Below are 20,263 nucleotides of genomic sequence, written 5' to 3'. Positions count from 1 at the left end.
TGAATTGCAAAATACTGGTTCATAAATCATCTTCGATAATACTTTAACTAATACTTCTCACTCTCTTTTATTGATACAAATCGTATTTTACCTTGTGTTGATTTAATGAAATTGAGAAATATATTCACTCTGTGGTCAATAATTGATTGAAATGGACAATCATATTCGATATAAAGGGCACTTTATGAAACCATGTGGTACAGGACCAAGAAATGGTGGTAGAGCTAGAGTTTGGGAGGACCCAATGTTTTGGGTTGGGGTGTCATACTCAAACCCTGAAGGTTGCACAGTATACCACAGTATACCAACCCATTATTTATATTACATTTACATTTAAGTCATTTAGCAGACGCTCTTATCCAGAGCGACTTACAAATTGGTGCGTTCACCTTAAGACATCCAGTGGAACAGCCACTTTACAATAGTGCATCTAAATCTTTTAAGGGGGGTGAGAAGGATTACTTTATCCTATCCTAGGTATTCCTGAAAGAGGTGGGGTTTCAGGTGTCTCCGGAAGGTGGTGATTGACTCCGCTGTCCTGGCGTCGTGAGGGAGTTTGTTCCACCATTGGGGGGCCAGAGCAGCGAACAGTTTTGACTGGGCTGCGCGGGAACTGTACTTCCTCAGTGGTAGGGAGGCGAGCAGGCCAGAGGTGGATGAACGCAGTGCCCTTGTTTGGGTGTAGGGCCTGATCAGAGCCTGGAGGTACTGAGGTGCCGTTCCCTCACAGCTCCGTAGGCAAGCACCATGGTCTTGTAGCGGATGCGAGCTTCAACTGGAAGCCAGTGGAGAGAGCGGAGGAGCGGGGTGACGTGAGAGAACTTGGGAAGGTTGAACACCAGACGGGCTGCGGCGTTCTGGATGAGTTGTAGGGGTTTAATGGCACAGGCAGGGAGCCCAGCCAACAGCGAGTTGCAGTAATCCAGACGGGAGATGACAAGTGCCTGGATTAGGACCTGCGCTGCTTCCTGTGTGAGGCAGGGTCGTACTCTGCGGATGTTGTAGAGCATGAACCTACAAGAACGGGCCACCGCCTTGATGTTAGTTGAGAACGACAGGGTGTTGTCCAGGATCACGCCAAGGTTCTTGGCGCTCTGGGAGGAGGACACAATGGAGTTGTCAACCGTGATGGCGAGATCATGGAACGGGCAGTCCTTCCCCGGGAGGAAGAGCAGCTCCGTCTTGCCGAGGTTCAGCTTGAGGTGGTGATCCGTCATCCACACTGATATGTCTGCCAGACATGCAGAGATGCGATTCGCCACCTGGTCATCAGAAGGGGGAAAGGAGAAGATTAATTGTGTGTCGTCTGCATAGCAATGATAGGAGAGACCATGTGAGGTTATGACAGAGCCAAGTGACTTGGTGTATAGCGAGAATAAGAATTTATGGGAACTCAAGTCCTTTTGTTCTCCCAATTTGGAATACCTCACTATCAAATGCCAACCTCATTACCTCCTGAGAGAATTCTCTTCGGTCGTGTGTATATTCCCCCTCAAGCCGACACCGCAACGGCTCTCAAGGAACTACACTGGACTATGTGCAAAATGGAAACCGCATATCCTGAGGTGGCATTTATTGTAGCTGGGGACTACCAAAGTTTTATCAATACATCGCCTGCAATACTCGCTCATCAAGAATTCTTGACCATAGCTGGTACCCCTTCTGGGACAGCTACAAGAATATTTAAAAAACATGGGTAGATGGCAGCATTTTTGCAAAAAAGAAAGTGCAAACCACCACATTACCACAACAAGGTGACTGGGAACATGGATGAGTACAAACAGTACAGCTATGCCCTTCGTAAGGCAATCAAACAGTCAAAATGTTAGTACTGAGACACAGTGGAGTAGCAATTCAACGGCTTAGAACCGAGATGTATGTGGCAGGGACTCCAGACAATCACGGATTATAAAGGTAAAACCAGCCACATTGCAGACACCAACGCCTTGCTCCCGGACAAGCTAAATACTTTCTTCGCCCACTTTGAGGAAAACACAGTGCCGCCACGTGGGCCACCGCCGCTCAATAAGACATTTAAGCGTGTTAACCCTCGCAAAGGCTGCTGACTCAGACCGCATCCCTAGCCGCGTCCTCAGAGCATGTTCAGACAGGCTGGCTGAAGTATTTATGGACATATTGAATGTCTCCCTATCATTCAATCAATCAAATTTATTGATAAAGTATTTTTTACATCAGCCGATGTCACAAAGTGCTATACAGAAACCCAGCCTAAAACCCCAAACAGCAAGCAATGCAGACATAGAAGCACGGCGGCAAGGAAAAACTCCCCGGAAAGGCAGGAACCTAGGAAGAAATGGAACCAAGAAAATGCATATTCTTGCTTCAGGGCCTGAGCTACAGGCAGTTAGATTTGGGTATGTAATTTTAGGCGAAAATTTTCACTTTAGTCACTGTTCCTAGCCAGCTATGACCCGGAACTCAACCCTGCACCTTAGAGACTGATGCTCCATGTACAGTGAGGGAAAAAAAGTATTTGATCCCCTGCTGATTTTGTATGTTTGCCCACTGACAAAGAAATGATCCGTCTATCATTTTAATGGTAGGTTTATTTGAACAGTGAGACAGTATAACAACAAAGAAATCCAGAAAACGCATGTCAAAAATGTTATACATTTATTTGCATTTTAATGAGGGAAATAAGTATTTGAAGTATTTGACCCCCTCTCAATCAGAAAGATTTCTGGCTTCCAGGTGTCTTTTATACAGGTAACGAGCTGAAATTAGGAGCACACTCTTAAAGTGAGTGCTCCTAATCTCAGCTTGTTACCTGTATAAAAGACACCTGTCCACAGAAGCAATCAATCAGATTCCTAACTCTCCACCATGGCCAAGACCAAAGAGCTCTCCAAGGATGTCAGGGACAAGTTTGTTGACCTACACAAGGCTGGAATGGGCTACAAGACCATCGCCAAGCAGATTGATGAGAAGGTGATAACAGTTGGTGCGAATATTCGCAAATGGAAGAAACACAAAAGAACTGTCAATCTCCCTCGGCCTGGGGCTCCATGTAAGATCTCTCCTCGTGGAGTTGCAATGATCATGAGAACGGGGAGGAATCAGCCCAGAACTACACGGGAGGATCTTGTCAATGATCTCAAGGCAGCTGGGACCATAGTCACCAAGAAAACAATTGGTAACACACTACGCTGTGAAGGACTGAAATCCTGCAGCACCAGCAAGGTCCCCCTGCTCAAGAAATCACATATACATGCCCGTCTAAAGTTTGCCAATGAACATCTGAATGATTCAGAGGACAACTGGGTGAAAGTGTTGTGGTCAGATGAGACCAAAATGGAGCTCTTTGGCATCAAATCAACTCGCCGTGTTTAGAGGAGGAGGAATGCTGCCTATGACCCCAAGAACACCATCCCAACCGTCAAACATGGAGGTGGAAACATTATGCTTTGGGGGTGTTTTTCTGCTAAGGGGACAGGACAATTTCACCGCATCAAAGGGACGACGGATGGGGCCATGTACCGTCAAATCTTGGGTGAGAACCACCTTCCCTCAGCCAGGGCATTGAAAATGGGTCGTGGATGGGTATTCCAGCATGACAATGAGCCAAAACACACGGCCAAGGCAACAAAGGAGTGGCTCAAGAAGAAGCACATTAAGGTCCTGGGGTGGCCTAGCCAGTCTCCAGACCCTAATCCCATAGAAAATCTGTGGAGGGAGCTGAAGGTTCGAGTTGCCAAATCTCAGCCTCGAAACCTTAATGACTTGGAGAAAATCTGCAAAGAGGAGTGGGACAAAATCCCTCCTGAGATGTGTACAAACCTGGTGGCCAACTGCAAGAAACGTCTGGCCTCTGTGATTGCCAACAAAGGTTTTGCAACCAAGTATTAAATCATGTTTTGCAGAGGGGTCAAATACTTATTTCCCTCATTAAAATGCAAATCAATTTATAAAATTTTTGACATGCGTTTTTCTGGATTTTTTGTTATTCTGTCTCTCACTGTTCAAATAAACCTACCATTAAAATTATAGACTGATCATTTTTTTGTCAGTGGGCAAACATACAAAATCAGCAGGGGATCAAATACTTTTTTTCCCTCACTGAACATAGTCATTGAAAACTGGTCACTTTAATAATGTTTAAATACCATTTTAGCCACATCATATGTACAGTTGAAGTCAAAAGTTTACATTTACTTAGGTTGGAGTCATTAAAACTAGTTTTTCAACCACTCCACAAATTTCTTGTAAACAAACTGTAGTTTTTGCAAGTTGTTTAGGTCATCAACTTTGTGAATGACACAAATAATTTTTCCAACAATTGTTTACAGACAGGTTATTTCACTTATAATTCACTGTGTCACAATTCCAGTGGGTCAGAAGTTAACATACACTAAGTTGACTGTGCCTTTAAACAGCTTGGAAAAATCCAGAAAACGATGTCATGGCTTTAGAAGGTTCTGACTAATTTACATCATTTGAGTCAATTGGAGGTTTACCTGTGGATGTATTTCAAGGCCTACCTTCAAAATCAGTGCCTCTTTGCTTGACATCATGGGAAAATCAAAAGAAATCAGCCAAGACCTCAGCAAATAAATTGTAGACCTCCACAAGTCTGGTTCATCCTTGGGAGCAATTTCCAAATACCTGAAGGTACCACGTTCATCTGTACAAACGATAGTACGCAAGTATAAACACCATGGGACCATACAGCCATCATACCGCTCAGGAAAGAGATGTGTTCTGTCTCCTAGAGATGAACGAGCTTTGGTGCGAAAAGTGCAAATCAATCCCAGAACAACAGCAAAGGACCTTGTGAAGATGCTGAAGGAAACATGTACAAAGGTATCTATATCCACAGTAAAATGAGTCCTATATCGACATAACCTGAAAGGCCGCTGAGCAAGGAAGAAGCCGCTGCTCCAAAACCACCATAAAAAAGCCAGACTACGGTTTGCTACTACACATGGGGACAAAGATTGTAGTTTTTGGATAAAAAAAGTCTGATGAAACAAAAATGGCCATAATGGTCATAATGACCATCGTTAGGAAAAAGGGGGAAGGGGGCTTGCAAGCCGAAGGACACCATCCCAACCGTGAAGCACAGGGTTGGCAGCATCATGTTGTGGGGGTGCTTTGCTGCAGGAGGGACTTCACAAAATAGATGGCATCATGAGGCAGGACAATTATGTGGATATATTAAAGCAACATCTCAAGACATAAGTCAGGAAGTTAAAAGCTTGGCCGCAAATGGGTCTTCCAAATGGACAATGACCCCAAGCATACTTTCAAAGTTGTGGCAAAATGGCTTAAGGACAACAAAGTCAAGGTATTGGAGTGTCCAACACAAAGCCCTGACCTCAATCCTATAGAAAACTTGTGGGGAGAACTGAAAAAGTGCATGCAAGCAAGGAGGCCTACAATCCTGACTCAGTTACACCAGCTATGTCAGGAGGAATGGGACAATATTCACCCAACTTTTTGTGGGAAGCGTGTGGAAGGCTACCCAAAATGTTTGACCCAAGTTAAACAATTTAAAAGCAACGCTTCCAAATACTAATTGAGTGTATGTAAACTTCTGACCCACTTTTTACTCAGATTAAATGTCAGGAATTGTGAAAAACTGAGTTTACATGTATTTGGCTAAGGTGTATGTAAACTTACGACTTCAGCTGTAAATACTGTATTCTAGTCAAGGCTCATCCTATATAACTACTGCTGCACACACCTTTTCTATTAATATACAGTGCATTTGGAAAGTTTTAAGACCCTACCCTTTTTCCACATTTTGTTACGTTACAGCCTTATTCTACAATTGATTAAATAAAATGTTTTCCTCATCAATCTGCATACAATACCCAATAATAACAAAGTGAAAACAAGTTTTTAGAATTTGTGGCAAATTTATTAAAAATTAAAAACTGAAATACCTTATTTACATAAGTATTCAGACCCTTTAGTATGTGACTCGAGGTGCATCCTGTTTCCATTGATCATCCTTGAGATGTTTCTACAACTTGATTGGAGTCCACTTCAATTGATTGGACATCATTTGGAAAGGCACATGCCTGTCTATTTGTATTTATTATGGATCCCCATTAGCTGCTGCCAAGGCAGACGCTAATGTTCCTGGGGACCAGCAAAATTAAGGCAGTTATACAATTTTAAAAACATTACAATACATCCATAACAGATTTCACAACACACTGAGTGTGTGCCCTCAGGCCCCTACTCCACTACTACATATCTACTACACAAAATCCATGTGTTTGTGTGTGTTTAGTGCATTTGTTATCATGTGTGTGTCTGCACCTATGTTTGTGTTGCTTCACAGTCCCCGCTGTTCCATAAGGTGTATTTTTATCTGTTTTTTAAATCTGATTCTACTGCTTGCATCAATTACCTAATGTGGAATAAAGTTAAATGTAGTCATGACTCTTACTTAGGGACTGTGAAGAGACCTCTGATGGCATGTCTTGTGGGGTATGCATGGGTGTCCGAGCTGTATGCTAGTCGTTTAAACAGACAGCTCGGTGCTTTAAACATGTCAATACCTCTCATAAATCCAACAGGTGATGAAGTCAATCTCTCCTTCACTTTGAGCCAGGAAAGATTGACATGCATATTATTAATGTTTGCTCTCTGTGCACATCCAAGGACCAGCTGTGCTGCCCTGTTCTGAGCCAATTGCAATTTTCCTACGTCCCTCTTTGTGGCACCTGACCACATGACTGAACAGTAGTCAAGGTGCGACAAAACTAGAGCCTCTAGGACCTGCCTTGTTGATAGTGCTGTTAAGAAGGTAGAGCATCGGTTTATTATGGACAGACTTCTCCCCATCTTAGCTTCTATCAATATGTTTTGACCATGACAGTTTAAAATCCAGGGTTACTCCAAGAAGTTTAGTCACCTCAACTTGCTCAATTTCCAAATGATTTATTACAATATTTAGTTGAGGTTTAGGGTTAAGTGAATGATTTGTCCAAAATACAATGCTTTTCGTTTTGTGAAATATTCAGGACTAACTTATTCCTTGCCTGCAGCTCTTTCTTAAGTGTTGCAATCATTTTAGTCGCTGTCGTAGCTGACGTGTATAGTGTTGAGTCATCTGCATACATAGACACACTGGTTTTACTCAAAGCCAGTGGCATGTCATTAGGAAAGATTGAAAAAGGGTTAGTAACAGACTGATTGGTCGGCTATTTGAGCCAGTAAAGGGGGATTTACTATTCTTAGGTTGCGGAATGACTTTTTCTTCCCTCCAGGCCTGAGGGCACACTAGTAGACTTAAATTGAAGATATGGCAAATAGGAGTGGCAATATCGTCTGATATTATCCTCAGTAATTTTCCATCCAAGTTGTCAGACCCCTGTGGCTTGTCATTGTTGATAGACAACAATACTTTTTCCACCTCTTCCACACTCACTTGCTAATCTTGCCAAAGAAAAAAATCATTAAATTGGCAATAGCAGTCGGTTTTGTGATGAATGATGGAGCTAAGTTTGCCTTTTTCTTTATGTAATTTATCTTTGTTTCATTGTGTAGTTTCTTCTTTTTATTCAGTTTAGTCATATGATTTCTCAATTTGCAGTACGTTTACCAATCGGCTGTGCAGACAGACTTATTTGCCATTCCTTTTGCCTCATCCTTCTCAACCATACAATTCTTCAAATCCTCATCAGTCCACTGGGATTTAACAGTTTTACAGTAATGGGTGCATGCTTATTAAGCAATTTTATAAATGTGATAAGTAATTTTATATATGTGTAAAGTGCAACGTCTGTTTGCTCCTCATTACACACCATGGACCAACAAATATTATTTACATCAACAACATAGGAATCAAAAACCTTTTGTGTATGACCTCTTGTACACTATATTAGGCCCTTCGGAACTTTGGTTTTCCTAGATATGGCTACTATATTATGATCACTACATCCGATGGATCTGGATACTGCTTTCAATAACATTTCTGCTGTAATTAGTAATTAGTAATTAATACATATTGATGATTTCATTCCTGTGCTGTGTCGTGACGTTGTATTAATTAATGTGATGACTGTTGTTCATCGAATGATTAAAAGTTTCTAATTGCGAGATTAACTGAATCAAGCAATTATTAACTCATTAACCTGGGGCAACATGGGAAAACTAGTTTTTATTGAGTTTCTATTTCCCAAATTAACTCAAAGAATATCAGAATATCGATTTTACAACAGCCGCTAATTAACCAGTTACCTCTACAATCTCGTTCTGAACGTCCGTGAATCTGCACGGACCCGGGTCTCACCAATGAGTTCGTACCACACCAATCTTGGTTGAATATTTATTTACTAGAAATTTACTAGAAATTACGTGGGGAAGACCTCCAAGGATTCTCTGCGTGGACCGTTCAGGCTGCTCGATGACGCACTTCTCCGGCGCACCTTTCTGGTCGTCCTCACAATGTTAGTGTCCTTTTGGCTTAGGAGTCTGTTCCCTCACCCTTGCTCTGGAAGGAGTCTTCTGAGGACAGACAGCTCTGTAGCTCAGAGCTCACAGCATAGGAATGAAACCGTTTATATACCACGATTCGCTGGGATTGGATGCTAGGGGGTCCGGCTTGAATTCACCCGCTTAGACACAGCTACTCATCCGTAGCTTGGGGAGAAAAATATTTCTTTGTCTTCAAACTTGTGTTGCGTTCTGGGTTCATTGACTTTTTAGACCTTGGCTGCAGCTTGGGTCACGTAGTCTTATCTGTAAATTCTTCACCCACAGGTTTTATACCCTCGGGTCAGAAGTGGGCGTAACCGCCTTTAGGGCAATTCTCTGGATGTATCAAGTTATGAGGCAAGGTCTAGATTTTACTCAAATCCAATTTTAGACGAATAACTTCACATTTCATCTTTACCAAAACATTCTCTTTGATTTGGACATTTTCCATACAATGTACAATGTATAAACATCAAACATATACTGGGTAAACTGTTGACGTTACAATGTTTTCGTAATAACGTCATCTATTAACCTTTAATAACAAAACTAAATTGACATACATTTTCACATTCCATCTATCATCATGACCACCATTGTGGCTGACGGAAACCATTGTTCCAAAGTCCCTTTATTTCATGTTTAATGTTCTGAGGCTGGTTCTCCATAGTAACAGGACAAAGGAATTTGTCTGTGGCCTGAGATTTACCAGGGGCGTGAGGGGTCATAAAACCCCCACATCTTCAGACCCCTGGATCTCTCCTCCTCTGTTGGGGTTGAGAGATAATCTGTAGGGTTGTGGTCTCCTGTAACTACCATGGTAGGTTAACTGACAACCAGGTTGCAGGCACTGGTTACAGTTTGAAGCTTTTTCTTGAGTGTACAGCTTGATGAAAGCCAGTCAATATTTAAATTACCCAGAAAATATACCTCTGTTGATATCACATACCTTATCAAGCATTTCACACATGTTATCCAGATACTGACTGTTAGCATTTGGTGGTCAATAGCAGCTTCCCATTAGAATGGGCTTTAGGTGAGGCAGATAACCTTGTATTGCTACAACTGTATCATCAAAGGTACTGTCTAAGTGAGTTTCAGAGATAGTCAGAATATGAATGTCATCTGTTACTAGCAAGTTATTAATTTCGTGAACCCTGTTTCTTAAGTTACATATGTTAACGTTGCCTATTTTGTTCACTTTTCTGGGATGCTTGCTTGTTTTCCTTGCTTTACTGGGAAGCTTTTCAGAGGTAGATATTCTCAGGTTATTTATGTAAGTGCAGGGTGAGCTGCACACAATGGACTTCCTACTAGGGCGCACCACCTCAGTGCTAACAGCATAAATCTGGTTCATAGGCACATGATTGCTACAATAGCTGTAGGATCAGCAGAGGCATTCATGGCAGTTAGAGGGACATAAATTAGGTTACTGTAACGGCTGTCGTGGGAAGAAGAAGGTGAGGACCAAGGTGCAGCGTGGTAAGTGTTCATGATTTTTAATAATAATCACCACTGAACACTGAATAGCAAAAAACAACAAAGAAACAACCGAAACAGTTCTGTCTGGTGCAAACACACAAAGACTGAAAACAAACACCCACAAAACACAATGGAAAACAGGCTACCTAAATATGGTTCTCAATCAGGGACAACGTTTGACAGCTGCCTCTGATTGAGAACCATACCAGGCCAAACACAGAAATAGAAAATCATAGACAAACTAACATAGACAACCCACCCAACTCACGCCAAGACCATACTAAAACAAAAGACAAAACAAAGGAACTAAGGTCAGAACGTGACAGTTACTTACATTGTGTCTACCAATTGCGTTAATGTCTGAACACACCATCATATACATATATAGTGCCTTCAGAAAGTATTCACACCCTTTGCATGCAATAATAGTGTTTAATATGATTTTGAATTACTACCTCATCTATTTAACCCACACATCCAACTATCTGTAAGGTCCCTCAGTCGAGAAGTGAATTTTAAACACAGATTCAACCACAAAGACTAGGGAGGTTTTCCAATGCTTCGCAAAGAAGGGCACCTATTGGTAGATGGGTAAAGTACAAATAAAAAGCAGACATGGAATATCCCCTTGAGCATTTTCCATGTATTAATTACACTTTGGATGGTGTATCAATACACCCAGTCACTACAAAGATAAAGGCCTCCTTCCTAAGTTGCCGGAGAGGAAGGAAACCACTCAGGAATTTCACCATGAGGCCAATGGTGACTTTAAAACAGTTACAGAGCCTGTGATAGGAGAAAACTGAGGATGGATCAGCAACATTGTAGTTACTCCACAATACTAACCTAAATGAAAGAGTTAAAAGAAGGAAGCCTGTACAGAATAAAAATATTCCAAAACAATCATCCTGTTTGCAATAAGGCACTAAAGTAAAACTGCAAAAATGTGGCAAAGAAATTAACTTTATATTCTGAATTCAAAGTGTTATGTTTGGGGCAAATCCAACACAACACATCACTGAGTACCATCCTTCAAAATGTAAAGCATGGTGGTGGCTGCATCATGTTATGGGTATGCTTGTCATTGGCAAGGACTAGGGAGTTTTTTTAAATAAAAAGAAACGCAATCGATTTAAACACAGGCAAAATCCTAAAGGAAAAATGTACATTCTTTAACCCTTTCCTTGTACCTATGTTTGTCCTCTGTTGCTGCATGCCTTCTTTAGTTTAAAAAACAACAACATATTATTTAATAAAACTTGTCAATTACCGACCATTTCCTCGTATCGACTGACAATGTAGTCTGAGGTGTACTACGCCCACATTTGTGGCAACCCAACTCCACCAAGATGTACATATCGTGGAGTTGAGGAGCCCAGCTACCATACCATACAGCTACCATACAGCTCTTCTCTGCATTGTGTTGTGTGTAACAATAAGGTTATGCTTTGAAAATAGGCAAGAAGAGGTGCCGTGAACAGGATTGGGTATAGAAGTCTTCAAAAACGGACACCTGTTCCGCATGGACCCGAGGACAATCAGGCCCGTTACAAAATGGCCTGTGGAAAAATAGATCCAAACAGACCCTTGTCAGTTTGGATTAGAGAGACCTGTCCAGACCTGAGAGTAGAAAGTGAGAAAGAAAGAAACCTCCAACTGGGTGCAGCCAGTGCCATCAATAAAGAGCGATATTGGTCAAATGATCCACAGTTACTTGTCCTTAAAAACTCACTATAACAAATGACAAAATAAATACTAATTGTGTTTCGATGTGTAGCATATACAAAACTTTATAGCCTATTCTGCCCTACCAAGCAAAAAGGCAGTAACTGCTCATAGCGTGGAACTGAGAAAAATTGCTTTTATTTACCTTGGTTTCACAGTAACATGGTAACACACAATACAATAGAGGCAGGATACTTGTCCACATGATTAAGCATGTATTTAATGTGGCAAAAATGACATTAACTAATTTTCAACCAAATGAGCAGTTACTGCCTTTTTGCTTGGGAGGGCCGCTGTCGGAGATTTGAGCGCAAAATGCATCAGGGCATTGCATGCATATAGGCCTATTCGTTCACTGTATATTAATATTTAAAAAATATATATAAAGGAAGAGAAGCTTAAGCGCCATGTTCCCGGCACCAACATGCATTCCTATCCTTGTCGGATAAGCTACTACAGTACTGCTATGCAGATGTAGATGTACAGAAGGAGGATAATTACATTTTTTATCTGAATATTTTTTATAAAGATAACCATTTTATTGTTAGATTAAAAGAGTAAGAAGTTCAACTGTCGGAGTCAATTGGACCTCCGGTGTGAACTGCCTTCATAGGCATGCAGTAGCTAAGCCAAATAATAGCCATACCACACCAAACCTTCACAAAGGTTTCTTCACTTTATTAGGGTAATATACACATTAAATCCAGTCATTGTTTATGGGGAAAATACAAACGTATTATTATTTATTGCGGCATTAAATTAAGATTAGCATCTCTGGTTTTTCCTTTCCATGGTTTGAGTGCGAGTAGCCCTATAGTAGGCCTACCGGTAATTCTATATTGCGGCAAACACAACATTACAGTTGTAACTTAATTTGGCCGGAGATAATGGCTCAACAGAATTAAACAAACACTTGTTGCAAATTTGAACATGCACTATGCAGAAATCACTCTGCCGTTTCCTGGTTTCTAAAATTCGAATAGTTCTAACAATTTCAGTTTATGTGACAAAACAAGCAAGTATAGTGTAGAGAATCATGATACCATCTAACCTGCTGTGAAATATATTTTCCATAACCAAAAATATAGTATTTTCATCTATTTGAAGCTGGTGTACAAAACCAAAATTAAATAAACTTAAATAAACTTAAGAACGAGAAGCATAGAAATAGCGCACATACTGTAGAACAGATTGTCCTTCTTAGACTTGCTTTCAATGAGAATGACAGCTCTATAACATATATTTCTATTTGTATTTGGTCAGTCACCCAAAAAGTTACATATTGCAGCTTTAAAGAATAATTTTGTTTTTCTCTCATTGACTTCTCAAACCGTCCCTGGAAATCTCGTGATGTTGCGCCTTTGGGTTTAGAAACACTGTGATACTGGACCTGTCAGGAATAAGAAAAAACTATCGGGGGAGTTTTCTGTTCTGCACTGTTCAACAAATCCAGTAAATGGAGATCTGTATATAATGAGGATATGCTCATGTCTCTGCCCTAACAATGGGTTGTCCCAAAGGCAGGAAGGCAGGCGACAAGCTTAGGTCCAAAATAATCATATAGAAAGGTATTGGGCTTATTTTGCACATATTTTGGAGGACGTGAAACCTCTTCGCCTCTTCCTCTCTGGTGTCACCTTATTAATGAACAACCAAAAGTGGAAGTTGTGTCACAGGCTCTCTTTCCACGTGTCACAGGCTCTCTTTCCATTTCCCCTGAAAAGTGGAACATCCGGTTGGTGGCAGATAGCCTTTTCCAACACCTCCATGTAACGATTCATGTTGCCTCACAATATGACTTCAATAGCTAGGTTTTCCATCCAATAGGCAACATATTTTCATGCAAATATTCTAAAATCTGCATTAAAACAATGTGTGCATTTTCCCATCCAATTGACTTGTTGCAGATAAAAGGCTGTGCATGATGACGTAGAGCACATAAAAATACCTTAAATTAAATTCCCATATACCGAATAAAGATACAAGCATTTTAAGGTCCACTAATGGTTTTCTCACAAAAAAATGGTTATATAACACGTGTGCCCACTGTGGTATTGGCACATGCGCTCTAGCCTACAGCATGCATATACCATGCTGTTGACTAGAGTGCATCAAATCATTTACATGATGAGATTATTATGGACAAAAAGAGAAAGATTATGTTAATTTGTCAAACGGCAGCCAAGCATTGATAATCATGTCAACAGAATAAGACCCTCAATGTTTATTGGAAAGGAATATCAAGCTCATCACTTTGCTCTTTCACCACCCTGTAAAGTTCATCATACACTGAACAAAAATATAAACGCAACATGTAAAGTGTTGGTACCATGTTTCATAAGATGACATAAAAGATCCCAGAAATGTTCCATATGCGCAAAAAGCTTATTTATCTCAAATTCTGTGTACGAATTTGTTTACTTCCCTGTTAGTGAGCATTTCTCCTTTGCCAAGACAATCCATCCACCTGACAGGTGTGGCCTATCAAGAATCTTATTTTGATCATTACACAGGTGCACCTTGTGCTGGGGACAATAAAAGGCCACTCTAAAATGTGCAGTTTCGTCACACAACACAATGCCACATATGTCTCAAGTTTTGAGGGAGTGTGCAATTGGCATGCTGACTGCAGGAATGTCCACCAGAGCTGTGGCCAGAAAAGTCTATGTTCATTTCTCTACCAACGTCGTTTTAGAGAATTTGTCTGTACGTCCAACCGGACTCACAACTACAGACCACGTGATTGGCGTTGCGTGAGTGAGCGGTTTGCTGATGTCAACGTTGTGAACAGAGTGCGCTATGGAGGCGGTGGGATTATGGTATGGGCCATCATAAGCTACAGACAACAAACACAATTGCATTTTTATCGATGGCAATTTGAATGCACAGAGCTCCCGTGACGAGATCCTGAGGCCCATTGTCGTGTGATTCATCTGCCGCCATCACCTCATGTTTCAGCATGATAATCTACAGCCCCATGTCGCAAGGATCTGTACACAATTCCTGGAAGCTGTCCCAGTTCTTCCATGGCCTGCATACACACCAGACATGTCACCCGTTGAGCATGTTTGGGATGCTCTGTATTTATATTTTTGTTCATTTTAACATTAGCCTAAACTGAATGCTTTCCAGAGACGTAGTGGGAGGACCATACAACATGTCATCACATGACTCTAAGTTTACTTGGAGATGATGGTTATTATATCAGTATTTGCGTTTCCACCAACATATATCGCATAATAAATTTAACCGACATAAAAAGATCCCCCCCCTTGTCGACCATATTTTGTTTCGTCGATATTTGGAAGGTTTACTGAAAAATGTTCTGTTACCATCAGGCCTGTGAAGACATTTTTTTACCCGACGTACTTTACTCACAAAAAGATTGGATGGAAACCTGGTTTGAGCCTCAAGAATCACTACTGTAGAACCACAACCGTACATCAAAACATGTCACTGTTTACTGGTGACTTTGGCACCAATCTCTTTTCAAAGAGTACCATTTCTCTCTCATTGTGAAATTCCTTCCACTGACTTACAAAGTCTCCATGCTGGTCTTTTCTTTGGTTTTACCCTGCTTGTCTCTGTCACTGACCACTCCAATCTCTGCCGCCCACCCCAGGCCCATGCAGTTGTTCTTTTAGTGTGATAGTTGATGGATGATAAGCATGGTTTATATGAAAGCACAATAATTGTATAATTGTTTGTTTGAAATAAATATGTGTTTGATTTACCCCCAAAACAAGAGTAAAGATAAAGTGATTCGGAAATTATTCAGACCATTCACTTTTTACAGCCATATTCTAAAATGAATTAAATAGTTAGTTTCCCTCATAAATATACACACAATACCCCATAATGACAAAGTATAAAAAGGGTTTTAGACATTTTTGCAAATGTATTAAAAAAAACTGAAATATCACATTCACATAAGTGTCCATACCCTTTACTCAGTACTTTGTTGAAGCAGAAGCGCCTTTGGCAGCAATTACAGCCTTGAGTCTTCTTGGGTATGATGCTACAAGCTTGGCACAGGAGTTTTCCCATTCTTCTTTGCAGATCCTCTCAAGCTCTGTCAGGTTGGATGGGGAGCGTCACTGCACTGGAGGTGTCTCTCCAGAGATGTTCGATCGGGTTCAAGTCCGGGCTCTGGCTGGCCCACACGAGGACATTCAGAGACTTGTCCCGAAGCCACTCCTGCGCTGTCTTGGCTGTGTGCTCTATGTCGTTGTCCTGTTGGAAGGTCAACCTTCGCCCCCAGTCTGAGGTCCATAGCTCTGTGGAGCAGGTTTTCATCAAGGACCTCTCTGTACTTTGCTCTGTTCATCTTTCCCTTGATCCTGACTAGTCTCCCAGTCCCTGCTGCTGAAAAACATCTCCACAGTATTCCTACAGACGTGATGCTTAGCATTCAGGCCAAAAAGTTCAATCAGTTTCATCAGACCAGAGAATGTGCCTTTTGACAAACTCCAAGCGATGTGTCATGTGCCTTTTACTGAGGAGTTGCTTCCGTCTGGCCACTCTACCATAAAGGCCTGATTGGTGGACTGCTGCAGAGATTGTTGTCCTTCTGGAAGGTTCTCCATCTCCACAGAGGAACTCTGGAGCTCTTTCAGAGAGACCATCGGTTGTTGGTCACCTCCCTGACAAGGCCTTTCTCCCTCGATTGATCTGTTTGGCCGGGTGGCCAGCTCTAGGCAGACTTGGTGGTTCCAAACTTCATCCATTTAAGAATGATGGAAGCCACTGTGTTCTCGGGGACCTTCAATGCTGCGGACATTTTGTGTACCCTTCCACAGATCTGTGCCTCGACACAATTCTGTCTTGGAGCTCTAAGGACAATTCCTTCGACCTCCTGGCTTGGTTTTTGCTCTGACATGCAGTGTCAACTGTTTGACCTTTTATAGACAGGTGTGTGCGTTTCCAAATCATGTACAATCAATTTGAATTGACCACAGGTGGACTCCAAACAAGTTGTAAAAACATCTCAAGGATGATCAATGGATCAATTTCGACCCTCAGAATAAGGCTGTAACGTAACAAAATGTGAAAAAGTTAAGGGATCTGAATACTTTCCGAAAGCACTGTAAGTGATATGGATCATCATACTTGTCATGGGGCTGTGGGTTAGATGTTGTTAGGGACTGAGAAGCCATGAGACATACACAAGGAACATAAACATAGTTAATATCCATTAAACAAAAAACAAGCAAGGAAATATAATTCCTCAACTGCATATCCATTTTACTGGTGAGATGTTCTCCACATTTGTGTTAGACTACCCTCTTGTGACTGAAATATGTACTGCACTTTAAGGAATGGTTACAATATTTCAGTCGATTGCAAATACTTTCAAGACCATGATATAGTAGTGATCAATGTCATTAAGTTGAGAGGGAAGACTTTTAAATACATAGGCACAAGAGAATGTTGACAGTAACAGTTAAAGCTATGCAATTGGTGACAAAGTACATAGTTTAGCTACTGTAAATCAAATCAAATCAAATTTCATTGATCACATGCACATATTTAGCAGATGTTATTGCGGGTGTAGCGAAATGCTTGTATTCCTAGCTCCGACAGTGCAGTAGTATCTAACAGTGCAGAATTATCTAAAACAATTCACAACAATACACACAAATCTAAGACTTAAAGAATGGAATTAATAGATATATAAATATTAGATTGAGCAATGTCGGAGTGGCATTCACTAAAATACAGTAGAATAGAATACAGTATATACATATGAATTGAGTAAAGCAGTATGTTAACATTATTTAAACATAATTAAAGTGACTAATGTTCCATTATTAAAGTGGCCAGTAATTCCAAGGGCAGCAGCCTCTAACGGTAATGCTTGAGTAACCGGGTGGAAGCCGGCTAGTGATGGCTATTTAACAGTCGGATGGCCTTGTGAAAGAAGCTGTTTTTCAGTCTCTCGGTCCCAGCTTTGATGTACCTGTACTGACCTCACCTTCTGGATGATAGCGGAGTGAACAGGCTGGATGGTTGATGTCCTTGATGATCTTTTTGGCCTTCCTGTGACATCGGGTGCTGTAGATGTCCTGGAGGGCAGGTTGTTTGCCCACAGTGATGCGTTGGGCAGACCACACTCCCCAATGGAGAGCCCTGCGGTTGCGGGTCGTGCAGTTGCCGTACCCAGCCCGATAGGATGCTCTCAATTGGGCATCTGTAAAAGTTTGTGAGGGTCTTAGGGACCAATCCAAATTTCTTCAGCCTCCTGAGGTTCATGAGGCACTGTTGCGCCTTCTTCCACCACTCTGTGTGGGTGACTATTTCAGATTGTCAGTGATGTATATGCCGAGGAACTTGAAGCTTTCCACCTTCTCCACTGCAGTCCTGTCGATGTGGATACAGGCGTGCTCCCTCTGCTGTTTCCTGAAGTCAATGATCAGCTACTTGGTTTTGTTGACATTGAGTGAGAGGTTATTTTCCTGGCATCACTCTCCCAGGTCCCCCACCTCGTCATTGTTGGTAATCAGGCCTACTACTGTTGTGTTTTGTCTGCAAACTTTATGATTGAGTTGGAGGCGTGCATGGCCACGCCATCATGGGTGAACAGGAGGGTGCTGAGCACGCACCATTTTATTTATGTATGTATTTATTTATTTAACCAGGCAAGTCAGTTAAGAACAAATTCTTATTTACAATGACGGCCTACCCCGGCCAAACACTCCCCCAACCCAGACGATGCAGTGCGCCGCCCTATGGGACTCCTGATCACGGCCGGTTGTGATACAGGTTGTGATACAGCCCGGGATTGAACCAGGGTCTGTAGTGACGCATCTAACACTGAGATGCCGTGCCTTAGACCGCTGTGCCACTCGGGGTCCGTGTTGAGGATCAGTGAAGAGGTGTTGTTTCCTACCTTCACCACCTGAGGGCGGCCCGTCAGGAAGTCCAGGACCCAGTGGCACAGGGCAGGGTTCAGACCCAGGGCCCCAAGCTTAATGACGAGCTTGGAGGATACTATGGTGTTGAATTCTGAGCAATAGTCAATGAACGGCAGTCTTACATAGGTATTCCTCTTATCCAGATGGTATAGGGCAGTGTGCAGTGCGATGGCGATTTTATTGTCTGCGGATCTATTGGGGCGGTAAGCAAATTGAAGAGGGTCTAGGGTGTCAGGTAAGGTAGAGGTGATATGATCCTTACTAGACTCTCAAAGCACTTCATGATGACATTTAGTTCAGTTACCTTTGCCTTGTTGGGTACAGGAACAATGGTGGACATCTTGAAGCAAGTGGGGACAGCAGACTGGGATAGGGCGAGATTGAATATGTTGGTAACTGTCCAGCCAGCTGGTCTGCACATGCTCTGAGGACGCGGCTAGGGCTGCCGCCTGGGCCGGCAGCCTTGCAAGGGTTAACGCGCTTAAACATCTTACGTCAGCCACGGCGAAGGAAAGTCCATAGTCCTTGGTAGCGGGCCATATCAGTGGTACTGTGTTATCCTAAAAGTGGGCTAAGAAGGGGTTTATCTTGTCTGGAGCAGAGTTCAGGGGGTAGACCAAACAAGTCCCTCTCAGGCCAACACCAAGGTCTGAACCGGTTGATGAGATCTTTGGTGTTGATTAGATTTCTGATGTTACACTACCCCTTTCCTTCCCACACGTAACTATCTCAAGTCGATAACACCTGGGCACACCTCCGATGGCCTTACAGTTGCGCTATCCCACTTCTAACACCAGTACAATCCTGCTGTCTGCCACACCTTAATCATTACACCAAATACATTAATTCACAGGTGTCACACAAAAGAGGATGCCGCTCTACAGTATATCAAGCAGGAAGAAAACAGCAGCTGCAAAATGTATCAAATGTTAATTTCACCAGACATCATACAATAGTTACCTGGCATGAAAGTCACAGCAAGCAAGTATTAAAATGATTGCAAAAGTAAGGGGCTTGGGTCTTTCCATCATTTTGTCTCACTTTCTGCAGTGTCTAAACATTCTGTTCTACTTGGTTCTTCAGTGCCACTGTGACTTTTCTACATTTTTAAGGATGGAAATCCCTTCATAACAATCAAAGGACCAAGTGGGGAGAAGGGTTAACACCAATGCTTTATATACACATCTGGTTAACACCAATGCTTTATATACACATCTGGTTAACACCAATGCTTTATATACACATCTGGTTAACACCAATGCTTTATATACACATCTGGTTAACATGGCTAACACACGTTCAATGCCATTGTGTCAAAAGGGATAGCAATCCATGCTTTGGTTTAGTTTCTGTATCGATGTGGTATGTGTGGCAATGGCGGAATAACATGAAAAACTTGTTAACTATGATTGATGGTGATGGTCGTATTTACTCGCTGTAACCAACTAATAGTTTCCCTGGCGCAGTTTCCACATGCTAACGTTTTAGCATCTGTGGCACATATCCCATGCAAGTCATGGGCCTGATATTAGCATCTTTCGCATGTTCAAAAATCTAAAAGTGACTTTGTTGAGCTTCACAATACATTTTTGATACTTTCAGATTTGGACATAACATACTTGGATTTGGGTCTTTTTAATATTGCATTCATTACTGAAGCATAAAATTGTCATGATGGGAACTAGACTAGT

The sequence above is a fragment of the Oncorhynchus nerka genome, linkage group LG22 (assembly GCF_034236695.1).
Source record: "Oncorhynchus nerka isolate Pitt River linkage group LG22, Oner_Uvic_2.0, whole genome shotgun sequence".
NCBI classification, from domain to species: domain Eukaryota; kingdom Metazoa; phylum Chordata; class Actinopteri; order Salmoniformes; family Salmonidae; genus Oncorhynchus; species Oncorhynchus nerka.
The sequence above is the reverse complement of the archived record's forward strand: the minus strand, read 5'-3'. Positions refer to the sequence as shown.